This window comes from Homarus americanus, unplaced genomic scaffold, assembly GCF_018991925.1.
Source record: "Homarus americanus isolate GMGI-L3 unplaced genomic scaffold, GMGI_Hamer_2.0 scaffold21505, whole genome shotgun sequence".
NCBI classification, from domain to species: domain Eukaryota; kingdom Metazoa; phylum Arthropoda; class Malacostraca; order Decapoda; family Nephropidae; genus Homarus; species Homarus americanus.
The window spans coordinates 1,182,387-1,197,878 of record NW_024717788.1 but is presented as its reverse complement, the minus strand read 5'-3'; positions in this window follow the sequence as shown (position 1 = coordinate 1,197,878).

Below are 15,492 nucleotides of genomic sequence, written 5' to 3'. Positions count from 1 at the left end.
AGAGACGAAGACAAACATTGAGGATGTTCAAAAATCGGCACAAAAGCTGGAAGGGTCTTTTGGGGTGTTGTGGGTAGAGGGAAGGAGGGTGAGAGGGAGGGAGGGTGAGAGGGAGGGAGGTTGAGAAGGAGGAGGGTGAGAGGGAGGCAGGGTGAGAAGGAGGAGGGGAGAGGAGAGGGAGGAGGGTGATAGGGAGGAAGGGGAGGGAGGGGGGAGAGGTTGAGAAGGAGGAGGTGAGAGGGAGGAAGGGAGGAGGGAGGAAGGTATGAAGAAAGGGGAAGGGAGGAAGGAAGGAGGTAAGGAGGGAAAGAGAGAGGAGGGGGCAGGGAAGGAGAAAAAAAGGAGGAGAGGGAGGGAATAAAGATTGCAAAATTAAGGTAAGTAGAGAAAAGGCTGAGGGTGCGAGGTGGGGGACAACCTGGCTGGTGGAGAAAGCTAACAAAAGGAAAAGAGTACTAAGCTATAAGGAGACTAAGCTAAAAGATGGGAGACCGAAGCTACAGGAGAAGATTAAGACCTCATATGAAGCTAAGAGGAGGGGGACTAAAGCTATAGGTGACGACTAAGACCTGACAGAAAGCTAAAACAGGTCGGGGAGGAGACCCGGACTTGTAGGGCCAATTGAGACCCCCGTTGAAAGTTAGTGGAAATGGATAAAGGGAAGAGGGGAAATGGGTATGGGGGAAGGAAATGGGTAAAGGGCGAGTGGTAAGGGGAGAGGGGAAATGGGTAGGAGTGGTAAGGAGGAGAGGGGTAATGTTGAAGGGTTGGTAAGAGGGAAAGGGGTAGGGAGTAAGGAAAATGGATAAGAGCTGGTAAGAGGAAGAGGGAAATTGGATAAGAGATGGTAAGGGGGAGAGGGGAAATGGATAACGGGGTAAGGGGGGTAAGGGGAAATGGATAAAGGGGAAATGGATAAAGGGCAAGGGGGAGAGGGGATGTGGATAAGAGGGAGTAAGGGGGGCTAAGGGAGGGTTACAGTTAAAGTCCAGAAAACACGGTAGGAAACATCGAGTTCCTCTTAGCCAGCAGAAAGAACATGTGCCTAGAGTAGCATACTGCTGGAGAGAGGCGGAGGAGGAGGAAGGGGGAGAGGTGGTGGAGAAGAAGGTGGAGGAGGAAGGGGGAGAGGTGGTGGAGAAGAAGGTGGAGGAGGAGGAGATGGAGAAGGAGGTGGAAGTGGTGGCGGAGGAGGATGAGGCGCTGGAGGTGGAGGAGGCAGTGTTGAAGGTGAAAGACTCCATGTTGGAGGTGGATGAAGAGGGTGGAGCGGTGGAGGAGGCAGCTGTAGTGATGCTGAGCTCATCTCCTCCACGATTGTTGTGTAAGGGAAACAATAGGAAGGAAAGAGGAAAAAAAAAGTAAAATAAAATCAAACCGGAGGGATAACACGAAACAATAAATAAGTAAAGTACGAAAGGGTAATAATATAAAAATAAGGAATAAACTAGAAAAACCAGAAAAATATATCAAACAGGTAAGGCAAAAAAAAGGAATATAAAGAAAAAAACGACAAGAAGAATCAAAACTCCAAAAGCTGAGAAGTGGCTGGTAAAAAATGAGAAACAGGCGAAGTGAAAGAATAAAAGAAGAACGCCGTGGTAGAGGGAGGAAGGCAAAACAAAAAAAAATAATTGCTGAGAGGTACATCATAAAAAAAAAGAAAAGAAAAGAAAAGAAAATGAAAGAATCGCAGGAGGGTAAAGTGAAACGGAATAACAAAAAAAAAGGGAGAGGAGAGAAACTCGATAACACGTACTGCAAAAACCAAGAGAATGAATGAAAGCGAAATAGAAAGGGAGGGAATAATAAAAATAACGGGATCAATAAACGTGTAGCTCTCACGCAGGGAAAGAGAGTGAGACAGGAGGGAGGGGAGAGTGTAAAGGGAGGAAGAGGGAGACTGATGAGGAGGAGTTGGGGTGCTCTCCCTAACAATGCTCAGGGGCCCAGGGAGGAGGGAGGAGAGGAAGGGGGGAAGGAGAGTGGGAGAGAGAGGTAAAGAGGAGGAGAAAAGGTGGAGAGGTAGAGAGGATGAGAGGAAAGGGGAGAGGAGGAAGAGGGGAGAAGAGAAGGGAGAGAGGAAGAGGGAAGAAAACAAGGGGGAAGAAAATTGGAGAAGAGGAGGAATGAAGGAGATAAGGGGTGAAAGGAAAGAGTGAGGGGTGAGAAGAAGGATAGAGGAAGAGAGGGGTGAGGAGGTGACGAAGGAAAGAGGAGCAGGGGAGTGTGAGGATAAGAGTGGGAAGAGGGAAGAGAAAGTTAAGAGGGGGTATGAAAGGGGGAGATAAGAAGTGATAGACGAGAAGAAGAATACGAGGTGAGAGGGAGATGAGGAAAAGAGATGAGAGGGAGGAGTTGGAGAGAGAGAGAGAGAGAGGGAATGAGAGAAGGGGAAGGGGGAACCATGAGTGATAGAAATTGCACGAGTAGAGGTAGTGAGGGAAGAAGAGAAGAGGAGGGAGAGAGAGAGAGAAAGAGAGTGAGGGGGAATAATGGGGAATGAGACAAAAAAAATAAATAAAGAGGAGGAAAATGTTTGAGGGGAGAATTTTGAATTTTACCACAAACAGGGGACTAGTTTATTGTGCACTCATACTCATCCTGTGAGCTGTAGCACACGAGCGCACAAGAGAGAGAGAGGTCACAAAGCAGGCTCCAGTATCCAGGTTATGATGTCATTGGGTATAACATAGTGTGTCACAGTCATTACAAAGTGGTTGATTTATTTACCATCAGTCATTTACACAGTCTTATTATTATACAAATAATCTGTCATCTATTGTACCACCAGTCAAATGTTTAAAGAGTCTAGTGTTCATCACGTATAGAGCCAGAGATATAAACATTCTCACTTATTACATTACCAGTCAGCCATATGTACAGTCTCTCACATATTATACCAACAGTCAAGTATATTTACAGTCTGTCACTTATAACACCACCAGTCAGCTATGTACGCAGTCTCTCCCCTATACCATCAGTCAGTGGTATAAAAAAAAACTGTCTTCCAGCACACATACTAAATTCTAAACAGTCGTCAGCCTTCAATACACTTCGACTAAGACTGCCTCTAAACTTCCTAATTCATCTGATTGTTGAAGTTTGTCTTTTCTTATCTCGTGGGATCTCGCCAAGAAATTTCCCTATTCACTGTTACGATGCTAAACTGAGGACGACGTTAACACCCTGAGTACGATGCCAACGATGGTATTCCCTTGAGTACAGTAAATTATTTCAGTGTAAAATGCATTAAATCCTTGAGTACGATGACTTAATTCCATGAGTACGATGATTTAACCCCTTGAGGAGTTAAGTCATCGTACTTAAGGCGTTTATTTGATCTTATTAAAATATTCTTCTGGCCATAGTCTCTCTATTTCCTTAAACTGGTTGTACCATGAATGAAAATGTTATATAATTTGTTCTTCAGATATTATCATCCTGTAACTGCGAGTACCAGAAGTGCAAATTTCATCCCTCTTAAATACTATGTACTTGTACTACCACGGGAGCTATAATACCTACTTGAAATTGGAAACAAAATATTTTAGCTGATTGAAATTGGTAGCACCATGGGAGTAGAAATATTAGCCTGCTGAAATTGGTAGCACCATGGGAGTAAAAATATTAGCCTGCTAAAATTGGTAGCACCACAGGAGTAAAAATATTAGCCTGCTGAAATTGGCACAGCCATAAGCACGAGAGCTGTGTCTAGGGGCTATCCGCCAGGCATCTCGAAGCTATCTGATATCGGGCGAGGTATTGGTCACATCACTAAGGCTGTGGCGCACAAGTTTGAAGGTGGGAGGAGGAAGAAGAGGCAACAAGGATACAAGTAAACAGTAATAATTTCTTAGCTTTGGGAACTAATTTTGGCATGACGTGTTAAACTAGAACTTAGGACTTTTTTGCATATTAGGTGTGTGTGTGTGTGTCAATTTAACTCGGGATGCAGAATAGTTAATGAATATCACGTATGAATATGTTTTCATCCTATAATAGGACAAAGAGTCATGTAACACCGTATTTACATCAGACATGAGTAGAATCATGGCGCAGATACAAAACTTACCCAGGACACGTATTATTTACTCGCATCACACATCTGGAAACTAAAAGGCGCGCGCCATTACCCCAGTCAAGATACGGCTGTAGAATCCCAGGCAAAATTCAGCCTTGGTCTCGCCTTATGCTAAGATCCCCATAAACATACAATTCTATGACTCAATATGCAAAAACTTTGTGATAGTTTGATAGGACGAAAAGGCAACGCGGCTCCAGGTTTTCCACCCAAAGCCTACGGAGGAGCTTCGCCCAGATCCCCGCCGACCTACGCACCATTATGAATCTTCGTCCCGGTGACTGTAAGGGCGAGAGTGTCTCCTACAGGCTGGGGAAAGGGGGGGGGGGACTTGTGTGAGGCGCTTGGACAGTTGTTAGTAGCAGCGTCGTCTGACTTTAATGTGATAACTTTAATTATGCCCCGGGCAGGAAGAGACGGGAGGGAATGTGCCAGTTGTCCTACTTGTCCGTCACGTCCAGAATGAGGAAAGAAAATGTGTGAGGGAATAAGTTGCTGATGAGATGTCGTTCTGGAACTGTGTCCGCAAGGGAATGGGAAATGTTTATAGTGGTTTCCCCCTTCCTCCTCCACTAAACTTGACCTGAGACTTGCTCTTATCCACCTTAAACGTGAGATATTGAATGACGATCTACTTGTCTTCTCTGTCTTCGTATCTACTCAAGACATGACGAGTAGACTGTCTTTTTGTCTTTTAATCTACTAGAGGCAATAAAGTACTTGTCCTCTTTGTCTGCCAGTGTACTCAAGAGACCAGTAATATCATATTGCGTCCGGGTCTTCCGAGAAACGGGTTGGGGTACTAAGTCGCTACTGCACTGGAACACTCAAGAGTATTTTCTTTTCTAATTTTCAGTTAACATTACAACGCAAAATTTACCACTGTTAACAACTACATACTCTTGAATTAACACCTGTATTGTAACATAACAAAAGTATATTTTAATGATTTTCTATTTTTCTGAATATCACTTAAGTTATTCTTATTATTATTGCAATGGAAGATGAAGAAGACCGAACAATTTTAACTATAAAAAACAAGAACGAAGAAAACCAATACAGTGTCATAATTACGTAACACTTGAGAAGTTTACCTCAGAGGAAGCTGCTGGACCACCGTGATCACTGGCCACCAACACACACTTTTATTCTATTATTTACAAACTTATGATTTCTGTCGACGAAAACAAAAATCCAGAAACTAATTTGTGTTTTTATTTTACATTCGTTCTTTATCGATTAATTTTTCTATTAAGTGGCAGAAATTTGATTAATAAAAACACAAATTATAAGTTTGTGTCATATATAATAATTGATATACCGTATAACTCGTATATAAAATCTTTAAAAAAACAAAAGACGCGTACATTATTTTCACTTGACATTCAACCACTCCGCCGTCCACTTAGTGAAGGTGTTATTTGGATCTCTCTCACCACCAACTCCTCCCACTCTCTCCTTCACTACGAGTACCCACCATCACCACCACCTCCTCCCGCTCTCTCCCTCACCACCACCACCCACTCTCTCCCTCACTACCAGTACCCACCATCACCACCACCTCCTCCCGCTCTCTCCCTCACCACCAGTACCCTACCAACAACCACCTCAACACCAACTCCAGCTAGCAACAACAACAATCCAAAGACACACACGCACACACACACACACACACATAAACACACACTCATTCAGTCTTTATGATCATACGTGTTAATGCCTTATATATGTGCTCATTATCCCTCCCTGGCCGTGTTGCTCAACCAGGATGATCGAGGCGTTAAGGTATCCTGCAGTCTAGACGGATATTAGTCAACACCCTCTCCTATTTCTCCTTCTCACTGTACATTGTGTAATTAACAGAGAAGAAGAAGTAAACATTTTCGAAACGGAAAAACAAAACAAAATAAAATAAATAAAAGAATAAAAGAAATAAAAAAGAATAAAGAACTAGAAAATAAAACGAAAAATAATGCAAGATATTATTGGGTTTTTTTTTATGAACACGATACATAAATGTGAAAATTAAAATAGAGAGAGGAATGATAAAGAAGGGAACTGATATAGAAGGGTGAAGGGTATAGAGTAGATAGGGAGGAACGGATGAGGTGATAACAGTTTAGGTCCTGAGCGCAAGACAGAGTGTGGAGGAGATAGTGATGATGAATGAGGCGATGAAGTAATAGAGAAGGAGATGGAGGAAGGGAGGAGATGAAGAAAGGGAGGAGATGGTAGAGTTAACGAAGAAGATGAAATTAAAGGAGAAGAAATGATGGAGTTAAGGGAGGAGAAGATGGAGTTAAGGGAGAATATAAATATATGAGGGAGAATAAAACACATTTAAGGGAGAAGATAGGATTTAAGGGTGAATATTAACGAGATGTGAAACTAGGATGGGAAAATACGTGAATATGTAAAGAAAAAACAACTTTTAATTACAAAACTTTATCCGAAGAAACTAAGAAGACAAAAAAACAAACATGAACACACACACACACACACACACACACACACACACACTGAACACAGTTCCTAATCAAACATTCAACAGCTTAAATACGTCTAGTCATATTCAATCGATTAAAAGCGACTTGAATCAACGACAAACTCACTTCAGAAAATTGACAATCATTAGGCCAAAATGAATGTGTCTGGCTCACCTCGCTTTAACCTGTAATTCACTTGGACAAGAATTCTGTCTTCACCTGTTCATGCAAGTCGTACCACGCAATAGAGAACATTGAACTGGTGATATAATTCCCCATCACACGTTAAAATATTTATCATACTTCTTCAACGTACAATACAGAGGAAGATTCAAAAGTCTGTAATCATAGGAATACTGTATTTGTTTTCAATTCTCATATAATAATTGCTCAAACTGCGAGACTCTGACAAACACACACACACACACACTCATCATTTACTGGTTTCGTAGGTTTCGTTGAATGTTCCTTAGCACTGACACGTCGTTCGTTTCTGAGTGCAGTGATTTATAACGCCATATCACGCACTATTGATAACCCAAAGAATGTATTCACAAACCTTATAGGCTAAAATCGAAGTATTAATGTTAAGAAACGTGCAATAAAACCTATGTTCAAGAATTGATGTGTGTGTGTGTGTGTGTGTGTGTGTGTGTGTGTGTTAAGAGGTCCGTATAGAGTTAGAGCAGTTATTATAAAATTGAAGAAAATATTCTTATGATTTTAACTTCTTGAATCACCCTGTACTACCTAGTCGATTGTGAATCATGGTACCTACTTTCTCACTTAAACAATTAACATTCAGCATAATTACCAACCGCACTTCCCACTCAAAACCCACAAAACGCATCCCAATCCACAATAATACTTCCCAATCAGAGAGACTTAAGTACACACTAAAACCAGTCGTAAAAAAACACACACACACACACATACCGAAGTCAAACTAAAGAGAAGGAATATTCATGATAATTGCACTCAACACTTCGCTGCAATAACCACGCGACCTCTTTTGGCCAAATTACCGGGTCAATACATCAAGGAATAGGAGGAGAGGTTGAGGTGAGGGAGATAATATTATGCGTGTGTTGGTGAGGGGTAAGATCTGTTTCGCTAAATGACCGTGTTTAACGTGTCAAAATCAGCCCGAAGGATGGAGGCAGCTTATATGGACTCCCCGCAGTGGTATTAATCGACGGGGCGCTTGTCAAGAGCTTCTCTGCCACACTGAAGGTTTAACTGACAATTGTTGTGATGCTATTTCGGTGATATTGTAGTTTTTGTTTTCCCATCAGAGGGGAAGATGAAGTGGTAACGATCGATGATATAAAAATAGAAAATAAATATGAAAGACTAAACAAAACAAGAAAATAAAACATAACGAATAATTTTTTTTATGATTTTATGTAGGAAATATAAAGAAAATAGAATAAGCAAGCGACAAAAGAGAGAGATAGGATAAAGTTGATATATATTGCAGACCATAAAAAATAAGAAAATAAATAAAGATCCTATATATATAAAATATGAATGAAAATACGCAGAGACAAGTACAATGGTAAATAAATTAAAGAAACAGAGAAAATAATAATAAGAAGAAGAGATAGACTGATCTTGTGTATAAAGAAATGGTAAGAAATGATTCTAATGTCAACAAACTCAAAGAAAACGAGAAAAAATGTAAAAGTAATAAATGTCAATAAATATACCCAAGTAATAAAAAATAATAATAATATAAATACAAATAAAACAAACAAAGCAAAATTTATAAAATGGCAGATCCTGTTTGAATAAAAAATAAGGAAAAGGTGAAGAAAATCCCAAAGAAAAGGAGACAACGGAAAAATCGGTACAATGACGAAAACAAAAATCAGATTAAAAAAAATCACCTAAGGTAAAGTCAAGATAGAAATAAACAGACTAAGAAAACGAGAAGAAAGAACAAAATAAAAAATAAAAACACCAATCATGCATTCAAGTAAACTGCCACGCTGAAACCTAAAAAAAATACGAAGAAAAAAGAGGAAGAAGCAAAAAGAAGAATAACAAGAAATAAAACATTCACAATACAACTCAGAGAAGAAGAAGAAGAAGAAGAAGAAGAAGAAGAAGAAGAAGAAGCAGACTCCCTCTCCAGTTATCAGTACAGGAAAAGAAACTTGAAAGTGTTAAATTTGGTCTTAAACTCTGGGTGTAGGCGGTGGGAATGTTGGGGGGGTGACGGGGAGGGAGATGACGGGGGGTGTGGGTAGTGAGGGAGGTGACGGGAGGGAAGTAGGGGAAGAAGGAAGGATTAGGGAGGGAAGGGATTAGGAGAGGAGACGGGATTAGAGGAGGAGGGGAGGGATTAGGAGAGGAAGAGGGATTAGGAGGATGGGGGATTAGGGGCAGGAGGAGGGACAAGGGGAGGAAGAGGGATTAGGGGAGGAGAAGGATTAGGGAGAAGAAGGGATTAAGGGAGGAGGAGGGATTTGGGAAGAAAGAGGGAGGAGAAGGATGAGAAAGAAGGGGATAGGAAGGGGAGGAAGAAGGTGAGGGCGAGGAGGAGAGTGAGAAAGAAAGGAAGGTGGGAGGAGGAGGGTGAGGAAGAATAGGAGAAGGGAGGAAGAAAGAGAGGATAGGTTAAAGAGGAAGAAGGGGAGGGTGAAAAAGGGGGTAAGGGGTAGGGGGAGGAGGAGGGGTAAGGGATAGGAAGTGCAGGAGGAGGAGGAAGGAGGGGGGGGGTATTGTCTCGTAGATAAGTGGGTAATCTTAAGGAGTCACTGACAATCCTACTATTACTCCGGCACAGGCAAGCGCTGATAAGTTGGCCAGAGATAAAACTAGACCGCTCCAGTGTTTTACTCTTTCTCCCTAACTCACTCTCTTTTTATCTCTCTCTCTCACTTTTTCTCTCTAACTCCTAATAACACTCTTTACTTCTTAATGACTCTCTCTAGCTAACTCTCTCTCTCTCTCTCTCTCTCTCTCTCTCTCCGTATGTTTGATCATTCTACGTCTAACTTTCTTTATCTGATCAGTGTTTTGGAGTTTCTCTTCTTTTCTGTCATCTGTTTTATCTCTTTCTCACACACACACACACACACACACACACGCACACACACACACACACACACACACACACCCGGTCACCCACAAAGAACAGCATTTGGTAGTCAGCTGGTACACTCCTCATATCGTTTTCTAATGTTACTGTATATTCACCCGATACATTTGCCTATACATACGAAATTAACCCACAAAATATCATTACCTTTTCAAAATCATCAAAATTCAGTTACCATACTTTTGTTTAATTTTTTTTTATACCAGATATATTATTTAGGTCGATAAATAAGTAATTATTAGTCACAAATCTTTCTGGTGAACGGTGGCAATAAGGCGTCACTTAGAATATATAAATATGGATTACACATGCGGCGGCTGTTGTAGTCGTCATTTGTATTGCTTGTAGCGGACATCAAGCGGGTCTACTTATGAATATTCCACTGCGCCACTGTCAGTTCCTACCACCGATGTCATTTCCACCTCTCAAAAACCTCGTTGTTCCGAACCGCTGCAGGCCCCGGATACACAAAGATACATAAGTTATATTTCCCCTTAATTCCGGGTCTCGTAACTCTTCTAACTGAATGACTCTTAAGATATGACGCAAAAATGACGGCGTCAGTAGTCCCAATTATGCGAAGATGCGTCCTCTCAACTCTTTCTGTGTACGGGAAGAAATGAACGCAAAGGCAACTTCAGGAATGCACAGGTAACTTCAAGAATGCACAGTTACTTCAAGAATGCATAAGTAACTTCAGGAATGCACAGGTAACCTCAAGAATGCACAGGTAACTTCAAGAATGAATAAGTAACTTCATGAATACATAGGTAACTTCAAGAATGCACAGTTACTTCAAGAATGCATAAGTAACTTCAAGAATGCACAGGTAACCTCAAGAATGCACAGGTAACTTCAAGAATGAATAAGTAACTTCATGAATACATATGTAACTTCAAGAATGCACAGGTAACTACAAGAATATTTTCTGGTCTGATCGTGGACTTAAGAATGTTATAATTTTCTTACCTATTATTACAAAGGCACTGATCAGCGTTTTGTGTTCACTGTTTCAACTTGTAACCTTCTGGGAGAAACTGTTTAGTAGCAGGTCTTCTCTCAACCTTTCCTGATCTTTATATCCTCCCTCACTAGTATTCTTCCTCACTAGTATTCTCCCTCCCTAATATCCTCCCTCACTGATATAACGAAATATTACCACTAGAAAGTATGAAAAAGATTAGATCACTTAGAGCTTTCACATATAGACCAGAATATATGAGAACAGACCAAAATGAAAGCTGGTCTCAAGTTATATATTTTCTCAGCGCCTTTAAACTGAAATTTTCAATCCGTCATCCACCATACATGCAGAAAAATGCTCTACGAACGATGGTATATTAATTATATACCATTATAAACAACTATGGTATAACCCCTATTGCCCATTCTCCTCTTTACTTTCTAATACTCGTAACATTTCTCAATCATTAACCTCAATATTCACATGTCGTTAAGAGCTACAGAATCGGAGATGAACACAATGAGATCCGCCTTTATAAGCAAAATCATGCTATACCACCCACAGTACGACGTAAAAAAAACACCTTCATTTATCATCACCTGCTTGGCGGCACTTTCAGGTCACATGATTAACTTGGTAAGACGAGCGGTCTTCTCAATACTATCTCTTTACAGGTGTTTTACAGGTAACACTTTCACAGTATAGCCTCATGTTCTAATGTATTCTAGCAATAATGACAACAACAATACAAAACATAAACAACAACAACAACAACAACAATAATAATAATAATAATAATAATAATAATAATAATAATAATAATAATAATAATAATAATAATAATAATAATAATAATAATAATAATAATAATAATAATAATAATAATAATAATAATAATAATAATAATAATAATAATAATAATAATAATAATAATAATACCGCCTGCCTCCAATGTTTTAATGCACTTACCTCTTGCATCAGTCGTCAACACAACACTCAACATATTAAAATCATCACGATACAGTAATAAAAATGGAAGAATAACAAAAACTAACCAACAAAAACATCCTGACTAATAAGCCTTAAAAAAAAATCGCTTCAAAACAGCAAGAGAGGAATACAATATTAATTATTTACAGCCATAATACTTGTCAAGTTTTGTGATCTTGTCTATAATCAACGCTAGTATGAGCGAACCCTGAGATCGTCTTGTCCTCCAGAAGATCTCAACTCCCTGTGAAAAAGGAAATGAAGATGAGAAGAAGTTTCACTTTTTTGTTTAATATTAACTCTCGTGGCTCAAAGAAACAGCCTGTCAATGAGCAACTAAGTTCAATTATAGAATCTACATGAAAAGTAAGCTAAGTGAGTTTGGTTGAATCTCTTACAGTTATTAGAAAATGATGACCTAATCTAACCTTTTCTGACCTGTCATGCCCTAACCTCACCTAACTTCACCTCACCAATTCTGACAACTCCTGACCACTTATCTCAGGGTAGAATATCGTATGTTTTTGACTGGGTTGTTGTATGTTTTGACTGGCATGTTTTAACTTTCTGACACCTTAAAGATACGGAAAAATGAAGGTTTCTCTACTGAACAAAGAAATACGCACACACACACACACACACACACACACACCTCTGTATAAGTAAACACAAACACAGTACTAAAACACAGACAAACAACAACAACCACAGCTAACTGTCTGTATACACGCTCGTAATAAACAAAACACACTAATGGCCTAATCATGTCTCTGAGGACTAACAAACCCACTGACCTGAAGTAAAACTCAAATAATGGGGTGTGAATACGACGTCAGTATGCAAACAATCCGCCACTAACAATTTACTGCATCTCTAACAACGCCTCAACATGCGACCGACTTAGGCACATGCCAATGCACACGGGCAACTTAATGCAGAAGAACACACAAGACCAACGAATGCACACATAATTTACATAAATATCAAGAAAACAGTAACGGACCGACCAATGCCCGACTAACATGATACGCCGTGATAACGTACACACGGTAAAATCATTTACAGGCGCAACATCAACGAGCAGGCATGACAACAACGTGTGTTTTCACTTATTAACAGTAAATACTGAAGGTGGCCATGCAAACGCGTGAATCCAATACATATATGAATTCATAAATACACAAGTATATACACCCCGTGAACAACACACAACCGAATAAAACAAAAACATAAATTACACACGAGGGTTTGACCGTGTCCCAAATTGAAAGCCTCAGTGAGCTGCCCTGGCGCGGGTGAATAACACATGATACACGTGTTAACTGGCGCCCAGCATGGCAACCCTACCACACACTGCCCACCTCACTATGTTCCCCCAGGTATGTTGACTATCCCCCCCCCCCACCCATCAGGAAAACATAACAGCGAAGACCCTTTTTAATTTTTCAGATTTCTGGAGGTACATGGATGTTGACTATACTCCTTTACATAACCTATTGTGGTATAATGCCCTAAGGGGGAAGCCACCGAATATACTTCATTTAGAAAACTAGATTCTACGGTAGAGCGTATAGAAATAAAACTATGCTCCATTTCGAACGCTTCTTTCTCCTTCGCTTAACAAAGATTCACCGTGAGACCCTCCTTATGCTCCGTCAGGGTTTACCCCTCCCCCCACCTGCTAACTATGCTCCCTTACGAATATGCTCAACTGTTAAACCCCCTTACTATAATCCAACAAGAATCTCCCCTTCCCTCCTTTCTCCAACACGACCTCCGACAATGCTCCTCCACGAAACCCCCAGCGACTATGCACACTCCAGCCGTCAGTGACTGTGGGCACAATCGCTAGCGGGTGTTATCGCGCAAGGCAACCCTCCCTCCCTCCCTCCTTCCCTCCTACTCCTCCTCCCTTCTTCTCCCCAACACGCGCAGATTACGGCCAGATTATGAGTAAGAAAATGTGCACTCCAAATTGTATAATACCTCATTAATTCTAAATGTTACGACAACAGAACACGGCCGAGAGGGAGTCAATACACGAGGGGTAACTCGCTTGATTGTGGCTTGACTCACTAAAATAGTGCTCGCCAACCCATCCATTAACCGAGGAAAGAAGAATGAAGTGATAACTTTTGAATGCCAACTTTTTATGTTTCTTGGGTTAATATTCTTTTTTCTTTCTTTTTTTATCCCCTTATTTATGGATGATTAATGAAATAGATGATAACTTATATTCGTTGAAGGTATTCACGGATCACATGAGGATTATTCACCCATGTTTACTTCACTTGATAAAAAAAGCCTAGTTCTACCTTGGGGGCATTAGGTTAGGTTAGGTTAGGTTAGGTTAGGTTAGGTTTGGTTTGTCATCATGTGAAATAAACTGTAATGCCTAAATCTTCATGCGGTTCGTAGGTTCGTGCTCACTAATGCATCTAGAAGGGAAACAAGGAATGGTATAACAGGAAGGAAGAGGAGCAAGAGAAGGAAGAAAAGAAAGAGGACGTAAAGGAAGAAGAGTAGGAGAACGAGAACGAGGAATGAGGGAGGGAGGTTGGTAAGGAAGGTGTGGGTTGAAGGGGGTAGAGGTGGGTGGAGTTAGCGTATTGACATAGCGTGTGTGGACGAGGAGGAGGAGGAGAGCCCATTAGGGAGTGGAGTGTTGAGGGTGGACTAGGATATGGGAGTTACGTTGTGGTTACGGTGCTAGAGACCAAGTGACGGGTGACGATAGTGGGTGTGTGTGTAAATCTTGCAACACTGAGTGGGTAGAGAGAGGTGTGTGTGTGTGTGTGTGTGTGTGTGTTAGACATGTATTTTTCAGCATTTCAGAGTTATAATCCTCCGATGTTTACCAAAATGGGTACTCAGAGCATAGAATAAAAACAATAGAGTGAAACAGTGATCCTTGAGTGACACATTCTGGTATACAACGACAGTCACTCACAGTCACTCAGCTCTTTGAAATAAGATACTGAACATAAGAAAATTATCTCTCTCATCAAAACAGGACTTTATGGGGTAATGATCACTTAATGACAGCCCTGATGAGAGATGGTATAATCTGTTTTACGACATTTCTTAATGACTTATCGCCTGTGGTTAAGGGCCGTGTTCCCTCGTCGTTTATGAGGTATTGTTGGATATACATGACCTAGAGACCTTTTAAAGAATAGTTACCCCCATCTAAGAGAAAACGATTCGTAACAAAACCGCCTCCTAAACTCACAAGCTTAACATAATAATAAAAAAAAATATATATATTTTTTTTTACAATACTAATACAAGTTCATAGTAATTTTCACTCCACTATCTGACGTTCGCTTAATTAGAAAATATCATATCCAAAACGTTTAATGATCGAGCCCCATGACACCCGGGATACCATCCATAATAGACAGAGGGGTGTACTTGTAAATCATCCAGCCTTGACGCGCGCCGACCTCCGCTGCCTGGCCCCTTTCAAGTACCGAGCACCCGAGGGAAAAAAAATGGCATTAGTTCCCACTGCACCGTCAGGAGACCAGTGGGTGCGGGGCCGTAAAACCAGTGCCTGAGGGAGGGAGGAGACGGTAGATATGTATCGTGGATAATTTGCACCTTGTGTTTACACGGGGCATAAATCTCGACATCCTTTTGTTACTTGGACGGCCATATTTCTTCCTGGATGTCTCTTGACTGATGCCCCAGGACGTTGATGGGTAGCTGGAGTTATGTGGTGCGTGGTGGGGAGGTGTGGTGGGCAGTGGGGTGGTGTGGTGGGCAGTGGGGTGGTGTGGTGGGCAGTGGGGAGGTGTGGTGGGCAGTGGGGTGGGGGCAGTGGAGAAGTATGCTGGGCAGTGGAGAGGTGTGGTGGGCA